The sequence below is a fragment of the Mus caroli genome, unplaced genomic scaffold, assembly GCF_978045245.1.
Source record: "Mus caroli unplaced genomic scaffold, Mus_caroli_1 scaffold_12, whole genome shotgun sequence".
NCBI classification, from domain to species: Eukaryota; Metazoa; Chordata; class Mammalia; order Rodentia; family Muridae; genus Mus; species Mus caroli.
The window spans coordinates 62488652-62503206 of record NW_028227267.1 but is presented as its reverse complement, the minus strand read 5'-3'; the positions used below and the strand labels follow the sequence as shown (position 1 = coordinate 62503206).

General features: G+C 43.7%; 1 protein-coding gene across 2 annotated transcripts in view; it reads left to right on the top strand.

Moving 5' to 3' along the window:
• Positions 1-14555, top strand: part of Ptk2b (protein tyrosine kinase 2 beta) — a 136137-nt gene that overhangs the window by 36779 nt on the left and 84803 nt on the right. The gene's annotated exons all lie outside the window — the stretch shown is intronic.

Below are 14555 nucleotides of genomic sequence, written 5' to 3'. Positions count from 1 at the left end.
GAGAAGCTAGAGTAAGTACCCAAGGAGCTAAAGGGATCTGCAACCCTATTGTTGGAACAACATGATGTACTAACTAGAACCCCGGAGCTCTTGTCTCTAGCTGCATATGTATCGAAAGATGGCCTAGTCAGCCATCAATGGAAAGAGAGTCCCATTGGACTTGCAAACTTTATATGCCCCAATATAGGGGAATGCCAGGGCCAAAAGAATGGGAATGGGTGGATAGGGAAGTGGGGGGGGCGCTATGGGGGACTTTTGGGATAGCATTGGAAACGTAATTGAGGAAAATATGTAATAAAAATATTAAAAAAAAAAAAAAAAGAACCAGGGGAATGCCAGGACCAAGAAGTGGGAGTGGGTGGGTAGGGGAGTGGGAGGGGGGTCTGGGGGACTTTGGGGATAGCATTTGAAATGTAAATGAAGAAAATACCTAATTAAAAAAAATAAATTGGAAAAAAAAAAAAAGAAAATGATTGAGCTATAGATACACATCATAACTGAGATGAATCTCAGCAGCACTGTATAAAAAAGAGGTTAGTTTCAAAAGGTTATATGCTGGATGGGCCCATTTAAACAACATTCTTTAAAAGGGAATTGTGGCCAGGCCTGCAAAGTCAGTACTTGGGAGACCTAGACAGTAGGAAGATAATGAGTAGAAGGCCAGCCTCATATACATAGTACCCTAGCTAACTTTAACAGTCAGCTTTACCTAGACTAGTGGCATCTGAGAAGACAATCTCAACTGAGGGATTACCCAGATAAGACTGGCCTACGACAGACATGTCTATAGGCAATTGTCTTAATTATTAATTGATATTGGAGGGACCACCCCTCTATGGGTAACACCATTCCTTGGACAAGTGGTCCTCAGTTGTATAAGAAAGCTAGCTAAATATGAACCTGTGCAAGCCAGCAAGCACCATCCTCCATGCATTCTGCTGTGTCAGCTGTAAGGTGAGTTCCCTGGTTTGGGATAACGCTGTGTGGGATAGCAGACAGACCTGGGTTCAGGTTCCTGCCTTGAGTTCCCTCAATGAAAAGCAAGCTAGGAACATAAATCAAACAAATCCTTTTCTTCCTTACGTTGCTTTTGTTGGGGTGGGGGGTGGTATTTGTTATAGCAACAGAGACAACACTAGAATACAGTAAGACCCCGTCTCAAAAACACAAACCCAAAAGACAACCTTGTTGTACAGATGGGAAAAAAGTAGCAGTTCTAAAGATTAAGAGATTTCTTATAGTATTATGACTTTAAAAAGGCCACCACACAGGGAAGTCCATTCTCACTGATAAAACAGTGGGCTATTGTGACAGTCATTATGTGAATGCACATGTAAGATGAAATTACACAGACTCACACGCATGCATGCAAACAAGTGACCTTGAATTGCAGAGGGTGAAAACAGGAACTGGGGAGATGACCCAATCAATAAAGGGTCTGCTGCATAAGCGTGAGGACCTGAGTCTGGGTCCCCAAAATCCACACCAAAAGCCAGACACAGCAGGACACACAAGCTGTGACAGGAGGATCATGAGGTCTGACTTACCAGTCAGTGTAACTGAATCGATCAGCTTCAAGTTCAGCGAGAGCCCAGTCTGAACAAAGTAAATAGATAACAGATGAGAAAGACACCTAACATCGATTTCCATTCTAAACATACCCCTCAAGTACATGAGTAAACACATGCATACACACACACACACACACACACACACACGCACATGCAACCCCCCACACACACACACATGCACACAGTGAACATGGAATAAGGACTGTAGTTTTGTCCCTGTCTGTTTCCCGGCTTTGATGATGTACTGAGAGATGTCATCATTAGAGAAAGATGAAAGCTGGGTCTTGAGTCACAAAACTCAGCTGGTTGTGCACCTTCCTGTGATCTATAATCACTTCAAAAGGAGAAAAAATAGCTACCGGCTAAAATTTCTCAAAGTTTCTTGTGTTCCTAAGAATGTTTTCAAAACCTGAATACATTCAGGGCCACTTGAGTTAGTGTTAGAGCAACTCACGGTCCCCCTGTGGCTTCCAGATGTTTGCTCATGGAGAAACAGGACAGGGGTGATACTAAAAACTGGCAGCAGATGGGAGTGAGTGGCAGCTCACCCCTCCACTGACAACTGCAGCTCATTGGGCCACATCATGCCTGCCCATCCCCTCACCTACACACAAGTGTATCATTGCCAACTAAAGGAACCATGAGATCCTGTGCTTGAGACATTGTTGTTGCTGTCAGGAGGCATCAGTCTAGTTTCCTGACTTACCATCTCTTGGTGAGAGAAGAGACATAGCTGGGAAAGAGGCTAGAGAGAGAGAGACTTCATTGGAGGGGAGATCTGGACAAAGAAACAGATGGCTAAGATTGAGATAACAAGATAGGTATTTGGTATAAACAGTTCTCTGTATTGAGCAAGGAATACCAGGCGAGACCATATCAGATGTTCTGAATTCTAACTTTAACACTCAAGTGTTAAAGTTCATGTGACCTCTGAAGTTTCTTAGCATCTTTGGGGCTAGATTTCTTTTCTGTAGATTGGTATCACTCATAGCAACCAGGATGACTAATTTCTTTTGATATTTGTGGTTTGTATTTAACTCTGTGTCTGGGAGTGTATACATTTATGATCATAACTTATCAACAGAATTTCCTACTTTAATATTATGGTTTCTCCTTATAGCCACAGAGAATCCCAAGCGATGGTGCAACTGGCCTTTATCCTGATGCCTGAAAGAGTACATGTTCTTTTGCCTCTAGCATCCTTTCTCGTTGCTTCCTCTTATAGATTTCTCAGGTCTCCCGAGTTCCATCAAGGTGGCACAGGGCTCAGGGTACAGTTCAGAGTGGAGGGTTTAGCTGACTGACTGCTAACGAAGTTCTGAAGTGCTCGGGCCAAATGAAGCTGTGGAAGAGAAAAATTGTAATTTCTTTTTCTATGTTTGTTAGTGCTTGCATTATATTTTACGTGTTATGCATGTAACATGTCTGTGCATACATGTGTGTATGCGTGTTCAATAGTGAACATAGAAAGATCTGAAATGTGTATCACCTGCATGCATGCTACCTACAAAGTTTAGAAGAGGGCACCTGATTCCCTGGAACTGGAGTTTCAAATGGTTGTAAACCACCATGTGAGTGCTGGGAACTAAACCCAGGTCCTCTGTAAGAGCAGCCAGTGTTCTTAACCACTGAGCCATCTGTCCAGCCCTTATTTAGCATATGTCTACAATGTCATTTTATACCGACGTTAGTCATACTTTGTATCTGCTTTTCCCACACTGTGACCAGTCATTGAATCAATTGTGTCTGTTGGAGTGCTAGTATCTTTTCCGTCTTTGTAACTTTTAATATGTACTTGAATTAAGCCCAATATTCATCGGCATTCCAGTCTCCTCGAAATAGGTGTTTATGACAAGCTGTTCCTAAACCATTGTCAACTAGTGTACCAGTGAGACTTTCTGTTAGTCATTAAGATTATTATCTTGAACTTTCTGTGCTCTCCCTTCTATATAAATAATACAGCTCGACTGCTATTGTGTAGTTTGAGGGCCTGACTTCTGGCCTTACACTAGGCAAACACTCTACTGTTGGGTCCCTCAGCCCATCCTACTCCTCCTTCTCCCCCCCTTTCCCCCCCCCCTTCCTTTCTGAGACAGGGTCTCACTGTGTAGCCCTGCCTGTCCTGGAACTCACTGTGTAGACCAAGCCAGCCTTGAGCTCACGGAGATCCGTCTGCCTCTGCCTCCCAAGTACTAGGATTAGAGGTGTGCGCCACCATAGCCAGCATCCCCTATTCTTTTTCCAGTCCTAAATCACTCTATCACCCCAGTTTTAGATTTTCTGGTTGACAATGCGTATCTGCTGCCACTCCTTAAGGTTGGCTCTTAAGGTGTGGATTGTCATTGCAAACGAGGAGCGGGCATAGTTTTGGGGTTTTGATGGTGGAAGCATCCTATGGTGTTTTGAGTCCCCCACACCTCTGCATTTCTGGATACGCTTCTCTTTTAATTATTTGAATTAGACTTTCTACCACACACTGCACAGGCTTTGGCCTTTCACTTTTTCCTTTCTTTTCGTACCTGGGCTCCAGCCAGAGCTCAGGCTTCCTCGAGTCAGTGGGCTAGTGAGCAGTGTTGCTGCTCTGGGTCTCCAGGCTAGCACAGCTCCTTATTCTCTGGGTCTAAGGTCAGATGACATGACTCTCTGCCAACACTAGTCGCCATCCTGCTCCATGGGGCTTCCTGTGGTTCCATGACCTCTCCAGTGCTCATTCACTGCTCTGAGTTTCAGTCTTTTGATTTTTGATACCTGGAGTTTCCACATTCCTACTTGGGAGTAATGGAGACATCTGGTTTTATTTTACCCAGCATTCCATACAGCTTGACCAAGTTCCTTCCCTAGAGCCACTAAAAATCACATTTGCCTTCTCTGTTATGTAGACAAACACTCATTTATGCTAATTCAGGCAGCAGATGTCAATGAACCCACTCCATCGGGGGTTCCCTGCCTTCCCAGCTCTTCATACCCAGCAGGGCACACAGGCCAAAGTCAAACCCTCTGAGGGATACCCACAAATTTACTGGCAAAGCTACTCAAGAAGGTAATGTATGCTCTCAGGAGTTCAAGATCACTCTTAGCTACATAGTGATTGGAAGCCAGCCTGGGATACATAATTTTCTGTCTCTCACAACAACAACAATGACCCCATTGTTTCAGAGACACCTGAGCTGAGGGAGGCACAGCCCTAGCTCTCCTCAGTCCCACAACTGAGGCCATTGAGTGGGGTCTCATGTATCATGTGCTTTCACTGTGGTATGGGAAGGTCCACTGAAGGAGCTGGAGGGACTTTTGCTTCTGCATCTGAGACAGTCTCCCTATATCCTGAAATGATGCCGAGAGATGCTAAGTGGACCCATGTTTTCAATGCTAACAATGACACCAGTTGTGCCCCTGTACCTACATGAAGGGCACATGGGTATGAGGGAGTGCACACACAGAGGCATCTATAATCCTGCTGTTCTAAACACACTCCTTTGGAATTTTTCTCATATTTTTGTTTTTTTGTTAGATATTTTCTTCATTTACATTTCGAATGCTATCCCAAAAGTCCCCTATACTCTCCCCGCTCCCTGCTCCCCTACCCACTCACTCCCACTTCTTGGCCCTGGCTTTCTGCTGTACTGGGGCATATAAAGTTTGCTAGACCAAGGGGCCTCTCTTCCCAATGATGGATGACTAGGCCATCTTCTGCTACATATGCAGCTAGAGACACAAGTTCTGGGGGTACTGATTAGTCCATATTGTTGTTCCACCTATAGGGTTGTAGAGCACTTCAGCTCCTTGGGTACTTTCTCTAGCTCCTCCATTGGGGCCCGTGTTCCATCCTATAGATGACTGTGACCATCCACTTCTGTATTTGCCAGGCACTGGCAAAGCCTCACAGGAGACAGCTATATCAGGGTCCTTTCAGCAAAATCTTGCTGGAGTATGCAATAGTGTCTGCGTTTTGTGGCTGATTATGGGATGGACCCCCGGGTGGGGCAGTCTCTGGATGGTCCATCCTTTTGTCTTAGCTCCAAACTTAGTCTCTGCAACTCCTTCTATGGATATTTTATTCCCTATTTTAGGGAGGAATGAAGTATCCACGCGTTGGTCTTCCTTCTTGATTTTCTTATGTTTTGGAAGTTGTATCTTGGGCATTCTAGGTTTCTGGGTTAATATCCACTTATCAGTGAGTGCCTATCAAGTCACTTCTTTTGTGATTGCGTTACCTCACTCAGGATGATATCCTCCAGATACATCCATTTGCCCAAATATTTCATAAATTCATTGTTTTTAATAGCTGAGTAGTACTCCACTGTGTAAATGTACCGTACCACATTTTCTGTATCCATTCCTCTGTTGAGGGACACCTGGGTTCTTTCCAGCTTCTGGCTATTATAAATAGGGCTGCTATGAACATAGTGGAGCATGTGTCCTTATTACCAGTTGGAATATCTTCTGGATATATGTCCAGGAGAGGTATTGCTGGATCTTCTGGTAGTACTATGTCCAGTTTTCTGAGGAACCACCAGACTGACTTCCAGAGTGGTTGTACAAGCTTGCAATCCCACTAGCAATGGAAGAATGTTTCTCTTTCTACACATCCTCGCCAGCATCTGTTGTCACCTGAATTTTCGATCATAGCCATTCTGATTGGTGTAAGGTGGAATCTCAGGGTTGTTTTGATTTGCATTTCCCTGATGATTAAGGATGTTGAGCATTTTTTCAAGTGCTTCTCAGCCCTTCGGTATTCCTCAGTTGAGAATTCTTTGTTTAGCTCTGTACCCCATTTTTAATGGGGTTATTTGAATTTCTGGAGTTCAGCTTCTTGAGCTCTTTGTATATATTGGATATTAGTCTCCTATCTGATTTAAGATTGGTAAAAATTCTTTCCCAATCTGTTGGTGGCCTTTTTGTCTTACTGACAGTATCTTTTGCCCTACAGAAGCTTTGCAATTTTATGAGGTCCCATTTGTTGATTCTTGATCTTACAGCACAGGCCATTGCTGTTCTATTTAGGAATTTTTCCCCTGTGCCCATATCTTCAAGGGTGTTCCCTACTTTCACCTCTATAAGTTTCAGTGTCTCTGTTTTTATGTAGATCCACTTAGACTTAAGCTTTGTACAAGGAGATAAGAATGGATCAATTCTCATTCTTCTACATGATAACTGCCAGTTGTGCCATTTGTTAAAAATGCTGTCTTTTTTCCACTGGATGGTTTTAGCTCCCTTGTCAAATATCAAGTAACCATAGGTGTGTGGGTTCATTTCTGGGTCTTCAATTCTATTCCATTGATCTACCTGTCTTTCTGTGTACCAATACCATGCAGTTTTTTAATCACAATTGCTCTGTAGAACAGCTTGAGGTCAGGCATGGTGATTCCCCCAGAGGTTCTTTTATTGTTGAGAATAGTTTTTGCTATCCTAGGTTTTTTGTTATTCCAGATGAATTTGCAAATTGCCCTTTCTAACTCAGTGAAGAATTGAGTTGGAATTTTGATGGGGATTGCATTGAATTTGTAGATTGCTTTCAGCAGGATAGCCATTTTGACTATATTAATCCTGCCAATCCATGAGCATGGGAGATCTTTCCATTTCCTGAGATCTTCTTCAATTTCTTTCTTTAGAGACTTGAAGTTCTTGTCATATAGATCTTTCACTTCCTTAGTTAGAGTCACACCCAGTTATTTTATATTTTTTGTGACTATTGTGAAGGGTGTTGTTTCCCTAATTTCTTTCTCATCCTGTTTATTTTTTGTGTAGAGAAAGGCCACTGATTTGTTTGAGTTAATTTTATATACAGCTACTATGCTGAAGCTGTTTATCAGGTTTAGGAGTTCTCTGGTGGAATTTTTAGGGTCACTTATATATACTATCATATCATCTGCAAAAAGTGATATTTTGACTACTTCCTTTCCAATTTGTATCCCCTTGATCTCCTTTTGTTGTCGAATTGCTCTGGCTAGGACTTGAAGTACTATATTGAATAGGTAGTGAGAAAGTTAGCCTTGTCTAGTCCCTGATTTTAGTGGGATTGCTTCCAGCTTCTCTCCATTTACTTTGATATTGGCTACTGGTTTGCTGTATATTGCTTTTAGGTATGGGCCTTGAATTCCTGATCTTTCCATGACTTTTATCATGAATGGGTGTTGGATTTTGTCAAATGCTTTCTCAGCATCTAACAAGATGATCATGTGATTTTTGTCTTTGAGTTTGTTTATATAGTGGATTACGTTGATGGATTTCCGTAAATAAACCATCCCTGTGCATCCCTGGGATGAAGACTACTTGGTCATGATGGATGATCATTTCGATGTGTTCTTGGATTCGGTTCGTGAGGATTTTATTGAATATTTTTCATTGATATTCATAAGGGAAATTGGTCTGAAGTTCTATCTTTGTTGGATCTTTGTGTGGTTTAGATATCAGAGTAATTGTGGCTTCATAGAATGAATTGGGTAATTGGGTAGAGTACCTTCTGTTTCTATTTTGTGAAATAGTTTGAGGAGAGTTGGAATTAGGTCTTCTTTGAAGGTTTTATAGAACTCTGCACTAAACCCATCTAGTCCTGGTCTTTTTTTGGTTGGGAGACTATTAATAACTGCTTCTATTTCTTTAGGGGAAATGGGACTATTAAGATTGTTAATCTGATCCTGACTTAACTTTGGTACCTGGTATCTGTCTAGGAAGTTGTGCACTTCATCCAGGTTTTCCAGTTTTGTTGAGTATAATCTTTTGTAGTAGGATCTGATGGTGTTTTGGATTTCTTCAGGATCTGTTGTTATGTCTCCCTTTTTATTTCTGATTTTGTTAATTAGGATACTGTCCCTGTGCCCTCTAGTTAGTCTGGCTAAGCGTTTATCTATCTTGTTGATTTTCTCAAAGAATCAGCTCCTGGTTTGGTTGATTCTTTGGATTTCCTTTTTGTTTCCATTTGGTTGATTCAGCCCTAAGTTTGATTATTTCCTGCCGTCTACTCCTCTTGGGTGAATTTGCTTTCTTTCGTTCTAGACATTCTTGGTGTGCTGTCAGGCTGCTAGTGTATGCTCTCTCTAGTTTCTTTTTGGAGGCACTCGGGGCTATGAGTTTTCCTCTTAGAACTGCCTTCATTGTGTCCCATAAGTTTAGGTATGTTGTGGCTTCTTTTTCATTAAACTCTAAGTAGTCTTTAATTTCTTTCTTAATTTCTTCCTTGACCAAGGTATCATTGAGTAGAGTGTTGTTCAGTTTCCACGTGAATGTTGGCTTTCTATTATTTATGCTGTTATTGAAGATTAGCCTTAGTCCGTGGTGATCTGATAGGATGCATGGGATAACTTCAATATTTTTGTATCTGTTGAGGCCTGTTTTTTGACCAATTATATGGTCAGTTTTGGAGGAGGTACCATGAGGTGCTGAGAAGAAAGTATATCCTTTTGTTTTAGGATAAAATGTTCTGTAGATGTCTGTTAAATCCATTTGTTTCATAACTTCTGTTAGTGGCCATGTGTCTCTGTTTAGTTTTTGTTTCCAGGATCTGTCCATTGGTGAGAGTGGGTTGTTGAAGTCTCCCACTATTATTGTGTGAGGTGCAATATGTGCTTTGAGCTTTACTAAAGTTTCTTTAATGAATGTGGCTGCCCTTGCATTTGGAGTATAGATATTTAGAATTGAGAGTTCATCTTGGTAGATTTTACCTTTGATGAGTATGAAGTGCCCCTCCTTGTCTTTTTTGATAACTTTGGGTTGGAAGTCAATTTTATTCGATATTAGAATGGCTACTCCAGCTTGTTTCTTCGGACCATTTGCTTGGAAAATTGTTTTCCAGCCTTTTACTCTGAGGTAGTATCTGTCTTTATCCCTGAGGTGGGGTTCCTGTAAGCAGCAAAATGTTGGGTCCTGTTTGTGTAGCCAGTTTGTTAGTCTATGTCTTTTTATTGGAGAATTGAGTCCATTGATGTTAAGAGAAATCAAAGAAAAGTAATTGTTGCTTCCTGTCATTTTTGTTGTTAAAGTTGGGAATCTGCTCTTGTGGCTGTCTTCTTTTAGTTTTGTTAAAGGATTACTTTTTTTGCTTTTTCTAGGGTATAGTTTCCATCTTTGTGTTGGTGATTTCCCTTTATTATCTTTTGAAAGGCTGGATTTGTGGAAAGATATTGTGTGAATTTGTTTTTGTCATGGAATACTTTGGTTTCTCCAACTATGGTAATTAAGAGTTTTGTTGGGTATAGTAGCCTGGGCTGGCATTTGTCTTCTCTTAGTGTCTGTATAACATCTGTCCAGGATCTTCTGGCTTTCATAGTCTCTGGTGAGAAGTCTGGAGTAATTCTAATAGCCCTGCCTTTATATGTTTCTTGACCTTTTTCCCTTACTGCTCTTAATAGTTTGTCTTTATTTAGTGCATTTGTTGTTCTGATTATTATGTGTCAGGAGGAATTTCATTTCTGGTCCAGTCTATTTGGAGTTCTGTAGGCTTCTTGTATGTTCATGAGCATCTCTTTCTTTAGGTATGGGAAGTTTTCTTCTATAATTTTGTTGAAGATATTTGCTGGCCCTTTAAGTTGAAAATCTTCATTCTCATCTACTCCTATTATCTGTAGGTTTGGTCTTCTCATTTTGTCCTGAATTTCCTGGATGTTTTGAGTTAGGATATTTTTGCATTTTCTTTGATTGTTGTGTCCATGTTCCCTATGGAATCTTCTGCACCTGAGATTCTCTCTTCCATCTCTTGTATTCTGTTGCTGATGCTCACATCTATGGTTCCTGATTTCTTTCCCAGGTTTTCTCAGGTTTTCTATCTCCAGAGTTGTCTCCCTTTGGGTTTTTTTCAGTGTTTCTACTTCCATTTTTAGATCTTGGATGGTTTTGTTCAATTCCATCCCCTGTTTGGTTGTGTTTTCCTGTAATTCTTTAAGGGATTTTTGTGTTTCTTCTACCCTTTTAGCAGTGTTTGCCTGTAGTTCTTTAAGGATTTCTACCTGTTTAGCAGTATTCTCCTGTAATTCCTTGAGGGATTTTTGTGCTTCCTCTTTAAGGGCTTCTACCTGTTTAGCAGTGTTCTCCTGTATTTCTTTAAGTGAGTTATTAATGCCCTTCTTAAAATCTTCTATCACCATTATGAGATATGATTTTAAGTCAGCATCTTGCTTTTTGGGTGTGTTGGGGTATCCAGGACTTGTTGTGGTGGGCGTACTGGGTTCTGATGATGCCCAGTATTCTTGGTTTCTGTTAGTAAGATTCTAACATTTCCCTTTCGCCATCTGGAAAGCTCTGGTGTTAATGTTCAAGCTGTTTCTGGTTGGAGCTTGATCCTCCTGTGATTCCGTTAGCCTCTGTCAGCACTCGTTGGAGTTCAACTCTCACCTGAGTTCCAGTGGTCAGAGCACTCTCTGCAGGTAAGCTCTCCTCTTGCAGGGCAGGTGTCCAGCAGTCTGGAGCTCTGATCCACCTCCTGAGTCCTGGGATCAGAGCCCTCCCTGTAGGCCACTCCTCTGGCAAGGAAGGTGCCCAGGGGTCTGGGTCTCAGCTCCACCTCCTGGCTGAGGATGAAGGCCTGATGGGACCCTGACCAAGAAGCTCTGTTGCTTCTATCACCCATATATTCTCAGGCGATTGGGAGAGCCTGGGTGTGCTAGGGGTCCTGCGGCGTGGAGAGTCCTCTGGTGTCCTAGATGCCCTCGGCTGGGTTCACACAGAAGATGGCAGGGCTGGCCCCGATCTTAATGTATCCCAGCCTCTGGTCAGGCGAGGTTCCTCCGTCCCTGTTCCTGCTGGCACAAGACCCTCCGAGATATTTTGAAGCTGATGTTGCGTTCCACTCACCCGTGATCCTGAGGTGATCTCGAGGTCCTTCGGTGTGGAGAGCACTCTGGAGCTCTTAGCAGCCTCCACTGGGCTCAGAAGGAAGATGGCAGGGGTCCAATTTTTCTCATCCTTAAATCCATTTTCTCCTGCTTCCTCAGCTCAGTATGTCAAAAAACGTGCAATGTTCATGTTCTGAAGGGACAGTCTGGGTTTCCATAATGGTAGGAAGAGCAGCCGCAGCCTGAGTCTCATTTGGGGTATACACACACACACACACACACACACACACACACACACGACAAATCCCGGGCAAGCTGGTACAAATCCAGGTCTCACCCTCATCCTCTGATGACTTTGATGACCCATTTGACATTTTGAAGGCAAGGCTAAGTTAATATCAGAGTCTGCACCTCCTGGACCTACCTTTCCCCCTGGGCTACCCTGCTCCCTCTCCACTTCCGGGGTGTGACTCACAGGTAGCTCCTGTTAGCAGAGCAGGTGTGTGTCATTTCCTTACTCTGAGGAGTCCCAAAGTTGCACTATCTTCCACCCCAGCTAACCCCCTTATAGGGCTTGGATGCTTGCTACAGACATCCTTCTAGGGGTCCTTCATCTGTTGGGGGAAACTTCTGTGCCCTCACTGGGAAGTTTCAGGGAGCCAGGAACCAAGGTCAGGCTATTCATCCTTCCCTCTCACTGCCACACCCTCCCCACTTCCCTTCAGCAAACCACTCCTGTCCCCTAGCCCTGGTTCCTAGCCTCACCATGCTTTTCTGCTACCCAGTGCCCCTCTGGTCATATCATGGCCCTCACTGGAAGACAGGGTGGGGCGGGGGAGACCCCCAAAACACCATCTTTGACACAGTCCCTTGAAGGACTTGGATCATTTAGGTGGAAGGAGATGAAGGGGCCATAAGCTGTTCTTCACCCATGAAAGGGGTCAACAGGTAGTGGTGAGATGGGTTTTGCTCCACATGTATCCTAAAGGCAGACACAAAAGATGACAGAATATATACTTGGGCCTCCTCTTCATTTCCCCTCCCTCCCTCCCTCCCTCCCTCCCTCCCTCCCTCCCTCCCTCCCTCCCTCCCTTCCTTCCTTCCTTCCTTCCTTCCTTCCTCCTTCCCTCCCTCTCTTCTTCTCTCTTCCTTTCTTTCCTTCTTCCCCTTCCTACTTCCTTCCTTCCCTTTATCCCTTTCTTTGGTCTGCCTGTCTGTCTGTCTGTCTGTCTGTGATGTTTGTTTGTGTGCATATGTGTATGTGAGCAGGCATGTACAAGTGTGTGGGGACCAAATTTCAACATAGATGTCTTCCTCAATTGCTCTCACCTTATTCTTTGAGACAGCATCTCTCGCTGAACCCAGGGCTGATGAGTTCAGCTATATTGGCTGACCAGTGAGCTCCAGGGATCCTCCCACTGCCTTCCCATATCACTGACATTACAGACACGTGCTGCCATGCCTAGTTTTTGTATGGGGGCTAGGGAGCTGGACTCAGATGCTCATAAAGCAAGTACCACTGAGCCGGCTCTCTAGTTCTGCACTTAAACTGTATAAGGTGTTCTCATTCTTTGAGCAATGGGACAGGCTGCAAGCATGAAGACCCTTATATCTAAAAGAGTTCAAACAGAGGGGGCCTGAGATGGGCAGGGCTGTTGCTCCTGTGACCTGCACAGCTTTTTTCTGAGATCCTCTGTGACTGGGATTGGCGTCTATCATGCATGGTCTCTTTCAATTCTGCATGCTTCTGTAGCCAGACTCTGCTACTCTTCCCAGCATAGCCCTTCTCCTTTGAGTCTCCTTTGAGTTATAGAGGCTGAGTAGATTTAAGTACACCGTTTCTCTGTAACACTCGAGCGTGTGCATGTGTGTGTGTGTTTGTGTGTGTGTATGTGTGTGAATTCTCATGGTTCATTTCACTACCCTCAGGCCTAAGGGCTACAATTGTTCTCTGTAGAGCTGCAGAGGAGGAAGTGAGGAAACAGTCAGGTCCCTGCAGGGCTGATTAGAGAGCCTGGCCACTTGCCACCAACATGCATGTACATGCTGAGTATCCATTGATTGGGTGTCCACATTCTGCCAGAAGAGCCCGGAGCCTGGCTCTTCACAAATCCCCACCCTATGTACACCCAGCTTGACTTTGCAGTCTCACTACAACCCTACAACATCTGCACCGTCATGTTCGTGTCACTGGGGAGGAAGCTGAGAAGGAGGACAGTTGGCAGGGCACATGTGATGTGGCTAAGGAGGGGTAGAGCCAGAGCTTGTCCAAGGTCTTCCTGTCCTTGCTATGAGATGACACCAAGAGCTGATTCAAGAACTCTTCATCTGGAAAGGACATCGCCGGAATAGATAGGGCCACTCAGTGCCACGTTCCTGGATGAGTGATGGGCTGCTTATTGTATTCTAGGTCCTATGAGAAATACAAGTTCAGAAAAGGGGTGTTCTTTTTTTTTTTTTTTTTTTTTTTTTTGCTTAGCTTGCAAAAAGCTAGTAGGCTAAGGCTGGGGAAACAGTGCAGCTTGCAAGCATGAGAACCTGGATTTGATCCCCAGAACTGATGGGAAAAAGCTGGGCTTGGCCATGTACACTTGCAATACCAGCACTGGGAAGGTGGAGACAGATATATCCCTATGGTTTGCTGCCCAGCCAGTCTGGCCTGCTAGGAGAGCTCCAGACCAAAAAACGACTCTATCCCCAGAACGGACAATAATATGAATGTAGATGGTTCCTGAGGAGCGACACCTAAGGTTGACCTCTGGCCTCCACACACACGTTCAACATGTGTACAAACACACTCACACACTCAGGCGCATGTAAGAACTTGTAGTCAGAAAAAGGAACATAACAAACTTGTAGTAAAAACAGGAGTATAGAGAGCTCATCTTACTGGGGACATAAAGAGAGTTCCTTGGCAAAAACAAACAAGCAAACAAAACACCAAGCATTTGAGGTGCCTTTGCACAGAGGAGGCTCGTATCTGGGCTAGTGATGTAGCATTCTGTGCTGGAGGGGCCAAAAGGAATGTTACCACAAGGTCTCTTGCAGTTGCGAAACAAGCGTTCACTAACGCTTTTGCTTTCTCTACTCTCTCATGATGGATGGTCCCACGCCCAGACAAATTCCAGCCTAGCTTCTCCCCACATGGATGAGGCCCTTTATGATTGGCTGGTGTAGACAGCATCGGCTCTTCCTCCAATCGGCTGTGGATTCTTTGGAT